Source organism: Protopterus annectens, chromosome 2.part0, assembly GCF_019279795.1.
Source record: "Protopterus annectens isolate FY-2018-M chromosome 2.part0, PAN1.0, whole genome shotgun sequence".
Classification (NCBI taxonomy): domain Eukaryota; kingdom Metazoa; phylum Chordata; order Ceratodontiformes; family Protopteridae; genus Protopterus; species Protopterus annectens.
The window spans coordinates 1580925869-1580931868 of NC_056728.1; positions in this window are offsets into that span (position 1 = coordinate 1580925869).

Genomic DNA, 6000 nt, shown 5'->3' on the forward strand with positions numbered 1-6000 from the left:
AAAGGCTCTCATGGGGAAATGTTACAGTTAAGATAATTGATGTTAGTTTATTTCAGTATTGAAATATGGAAACCTATGTATGCATTTTTTGGGACTTTCACCAACATATTTGTTATTTTGGTTGACATCTCAATGCCAAGCTGCAAAATTGATATCCAATTTTAGTTCCAGGAAGAAAGGTAAAGAAGGCAAAGTTCAGACTATGACACATTGACAACACAAACTGCAAATTCAGAAAAGAGGAAAGTGTGAAAATTAGTAAAGACGTTTGATTTAATATACGGAAATGCAACTTAACTGCCATAGTGATTTTTCAAGCACCAGAGAACATACTAAGTGAAAGGTCTATATATGCAGATCTGCAAGAGAAATAGAAAGCATGTCACAATGTAGCAGAAGAGAAGGAAAGAAGATTATCTGTTGACTGTTCCTACATAAGTGCTACATCAAAGCAGTGAATCAAACAAAGCTTTACCACCTTCACACTGTGAAAATGATTCTACAAGCATTGCAGAAACTCAAGTGTGATTCCACAAAAAATGATGTTAATGGAAATGTGTGAAAGACCAACCTACTCCAAATCAGTACACAAAGTATGGAAAGCTGATTAAAAAGTATATATGCTGTAGTGGCTCTGTACAATATAAATGGAATCCTTGGATCCTGAAGTGATTATTTTCTTTAAACTTAGTATCAGGAATTCATTAAGTTGTATTGCTATATATGACATGACAAAGTTAGTGTGAGTTAAGTTTTTCAACAATAAATGCAAAACTGAGTATATTTATTGTAATTATCACATTTATTTTTAAAGCAATGGGGTGCATCATGTGTTCTGTATGTAATTACAGTAATTATATGGTATCTGTATCTTTAAACAGAAATTATCAGCAACTGGTTTTGTGAATCATTTGACTTTTCTAAGAGACTGCAAATGAGGAAAGCTGTTTTTTTAATGCACATCATTTCTGATGCCTCTTCAGTCAATTTGAGTATGCATTTAATAACTGTGTGCATCTGCTACACTGACCCATCCTGGCATAGATAGCAGTGCAATGGTCCATCTTAATAGTTCTCCTGTGGATCTATTATTTTTGTTGACTAGCTATAACTGATATATTATCCTTATTTTTACATAAATAACCCTGATAATTTTGCAGATGACCTCACAATATAAGTTTTAAGGGTTAACTATAAAGGCTTAGTATACTTGAAAAAAATCTTTGCTACAGCCATTTTTCTGAAAAAAAATGAAATAAGAACCCAGATGATTATTCTAACAAATGGCTTTTCTGAAGCTGAGGAAACTAATTTTCCCCTGTTGCTAGAAAGTTCAGATGCAGAGAAAATATATACAAGAATAAATGAATAGTTTGAATTATTTGCTTTTCAAGAAAATCTCTTGCATTAGAGTTAATTAGAATGCCCACAATTTTGTTCTTTTGTTAGCAGCCATTTTTCCAATACAGGGTTCTATTTTTATCAGTGATATTTCTCTCATTCTGAATCTTTTTATGGATTTAGTTACTGAAGCTTTTATATATAATTATTGACATTTATCAGCAGAGGAACCAATATTTCTTCCAGTTTGCTTGTATATATCCATAATCTCATAATGTGCTTTACCCAGTCAAGATGAAATGCACACCTTACAAATCTGTACTCCACAGATGAACTTCAGACTGAATTTTACAACACTTGATCTAGATGGGAAGCTCATTGCAATATCTAGACAGTTACTGTATATATGTTATTTTCTTAAGTAATTTATATAATAGATTTGATTTACTTGTGATAACACATGTAGTTTATTAAATATTACTCAGTTTAACATGTAGAAAAAAATCATGAAATGCCCCATAACTATGAACCAACTTTGTCTTTGAAAGTCATATGTATACTTTATCTGTACAAGAAATAAACTATTCAAGAACTGCAAAATGCACATTTTAAGTTTCTGCCTTTTTGTATCATGCAATGAAGGTCTCAGAGGAATAATTGCAGTTTACATGCCCTGCTACTTAAAGTAGAATGAAACTCTTAAAATACTAGGTTTAGAAAGTCAAACCCAACCACAAAAGCATAGGTGTGCCAAAACATGTAAACCAATTGAAAAAATGATATACCAATGTGAGAATACTGTAGAAGGACACCGCACCACATGCTATAAAATTCATTAGTTTATTAAGTGAACCAACATGACTTTTCAGAAAAAAATGATGATTATTTGAAGTTTGACATGCTTTTCATCCCAAATATGATACAAAATGGGAATTCCTCAAAAAAACATATTACCATCAAACCTTTCACTGAATAACTGCCAGATAAATTTTCTTGAACTTTTCTGATCTGTGCTTCAACAGCCGAAGACACTATGCATGATTTAGTTTCTCTGAAGGCATCTCTAATTCTTCTAATTGCAAATGTCCGATAATTGTAAGATGTAAACTTGTTGCTTTCCCTTAGCAACTGCTTTGATGGAAATATGTTGTGTTGAAGAAGTTTCATTTTGTATCACTTTTTTGGGATGAAAAGCATGCGAATCTAAACTGATCATTATTATTTTTGAAAAATAGTGTTTGGTTCACTTAATAAACTAATGGATTTTATATCCTGTCATTTGATGTCCTTCTACAGTATCCTGGTAATACAGTTTCTACTGTGGTAACTGGAAAATAATGATAAACTCAGAAATAAACTGCTCCAATGTCAAGCAAAAACTGTATTAAAGCAAAGCTTTCTGGTAAAGACCCTTTCTCAGTGCTAATTAGCATGGAGAAAAGGTTGTTACCTGAAAGCTTTCCTTTAATAAAGTTTTTGCTTGATGTTGGAGTGGTTTGTTTCTCACTTCTACAGTATCCTCACATTAGTTTATCATTTTTTAGTTAGTTATAGAAAGTCCTTTAATTCATTGAATGTATTGCATTTTTGAAACTTTATTTCTGCAAAATCAAATGTGGAGCATAATGTAAGCATAATTATACTGGAAAAATGGAGTCTGACTTCTCAGAACATGGCAATCATCATCCTGTCAGTAAGCTTCATCTTTCTATGGGAGCATTTACATCAACAAGTTGAGAAAGGACTTTATAACTTAAATATTCCCCCACAGTTGTTACAAACCAGAAATACATCAAACCCCACAAAGTTTCATCAAATACATGGTGTATGAGATTTTTCTCATAGCATAAAATGTTATGTTGACACATGAAATATTAAATTCATAATAGTTGGAGAAGGTAGATTTGACTGAGCAGCAGGTTCTATTATGTAGGCTATGATTCATAGGTGCTACAGAGTTCACAGTGCTCATATTCATGAGTTCATCTCGGGTATAGCATACAACATCGAAATCATGAATGACACATTTTCTTTGAATTCCTGCAGTCTTCACATGACCACGTAATAGCTACTCATGGTGCACTAGTTCTCTATAAATAACAGCCTTTATGTTAACTAGTGATTGTGATGGTAAGATAAGTTTTACATTATTCACACAAAAGAAAAAATCAAAAATGTAATTGATAAAAAATATATCCTACCATATATTTAGAAATAAGCTGATGAAGAACTTAATACAGTATTTGCAATATGTGCCAAAACTGTGACACTCTATTTTAAAAAGAAACAATCTAAGTATGTAGGTTGTAAGTGGGTTATTTAAGTTGAGGAATAAGTACATGAGAATGGAGAGCAGATTGTAATTAAATCTTGTGAAGCAATTAAATTGATAGTACATTTAGAGGTATTACTAATGCAAAGAAAAATATTCAATAATTGTGTTAACATTTTATAAAAAATTATTTCAGAACACCTATTATCAACAAGTGCTAACATGTTTAACACAGAGTTCAGCTTTGAACTGATGGATTTTTTAAAGCCACTTTAAACAAGTTAAGAAATGTCCAATAGCTAAAGCTAAAACAGAAATTGGCAGCACCAACAGAAATCTTGATGTTCTACAAATACTAAAAAATTTAGGAGGTATATGATTATCCAGTGTAAAACTAGCATAAGACTATGAATATATATATATATATATATATATATATATATATATATATATATATATATATATATAAAATGAAAACCTGAAAAACTAAGAACATTTAATTTTGATAAAATAACAAGGTGCCAATTCATTTCTCAAAAGCTTTTTCAGCATTTAAACATGTTAACAATAGAAATTTTACATTATTAGGCACTTCATAGATAAATACCACCCTTTTTTAACAAAGTTGAATTTGTTTTTACTGAATTAAACGTGCTTGATTAACTAATAATAATTATACTTCTGATTATTCTATAAGAAAAGAATATATATTTTATAGTTAGAATTCTGTTTAGAAATTGTTCTGGAATCTGTTAACTCAAAAAGATTTTTATTCTGACTGAAAATCATGCACTCAGCAACAGCTTACACTCTCTTTAAATGATCAAATTATTAGCTGATTTAATTTTAACCTTAGTCCATTAGAAAAATGAGAATATATTTATATATATATATATATATATATATATATATATATATATAACGAAAATGCATATATGTCAAATTCTGCAGGTAAAACATTCAGAGATGCAATATTCTTTATCTTACATTTTGAAACAATAATATTTAATTGATGCAGTACGAAAGATGATAAAAATGCTGTTCTACAAGCAGGTAACAAAAGTGTGGGCAGTCTACCCAATGAAGACTAAACTTATCTAAAATATATTTAATCAGTGAAAAGACACTTTGACTATACAACATTTTTAAAATGTCAGTGTTTTAAAACTGATTTTATTTTGATTCACAACGAAATTGATTTACTTTTAGTTTACATTTTAAGTTTAGTATGTTTACCGTTGTAAAAGGGTCAGTAAGTGAACCAAAATGCTGAATTCAAATCAAACCACTTTTTTAAATAAATAACCACAAAGTTGAACATTTCAATAAACCTTTTAATGACAGATTAAAAAAAAAATAGTAAGCTGTACCTGTAAAAATCTGATTATCCCACTGAGCAACTGAACAAAAGGGGCATCTAGATTAAATCCTTTTTCCCCAGTATAATGTTCTTATAATCAAATTAAAGCATTTCAGGCTTTAGGATTCTTAAATATTGCTGAAATCTACTTATCTTGACATGTCTATGTATTTCACTAACATTCCTTAAGAATGTCAAAACGTTAATACTTACAGAAAATAATTAAAATGCAAAAGATATGAGTCTGATCATTAAAAATAAAAGGAGGACTGAGGAATTGTAAATATTGAAAAATACACAGAAATAATAAATGACCATATAACCAACAGAAATAAACTATTGGTGATTGACTTCTAATGGCATTTGGCTCAAATACTCATCTTTTACATGAAAAATGATGGATAAAATGAGTGTAAGGAATAAAGGAATAAAAGTGCAGATTCACAGAGCAAGAGTGAACACAACATTTACATGCCATAGCTGTATAACAACTGTAACACACTAAATTTATTTCCAAATAAAACTGTACTGTAGTTACTAGATAAAAATAAGAAAAAACATACTACAAGATATAATATGTTAACCAAAGATTGCTTAAGTAGTACCCTATAACTCGAAACTTTAGGTGACATATTTTCTAAAGGAAAGCAAATCTTTTGAAGAGAAATATATTCATACAGGAAATTAATCTGAGACACATGATACTAAAACAATGTTTGTTAGCTAAATATCATCATAAATCCTGACTTCAGAATAATAAATAATCAAATAACATTAAAGACTCTATGAATCATGTGTCTTTGAACACATCAGCATAAAACAGAAAACAGCAGTTTCCCAGTAGCTCAGTGTGATGAGAAATACCTTAGTTGCTAATTTTGCACACCCAGACACAGTTCAAATCCAGGGAGTGGTACTAAGATGTGCACATATCTACACACAAGGAATCAGGAATAAATGTAAAAACAGTCAGGTAGTGTTAACAGATGTTTTACTGTGAACTAAGGTCAGGTGACAGTGACACAAT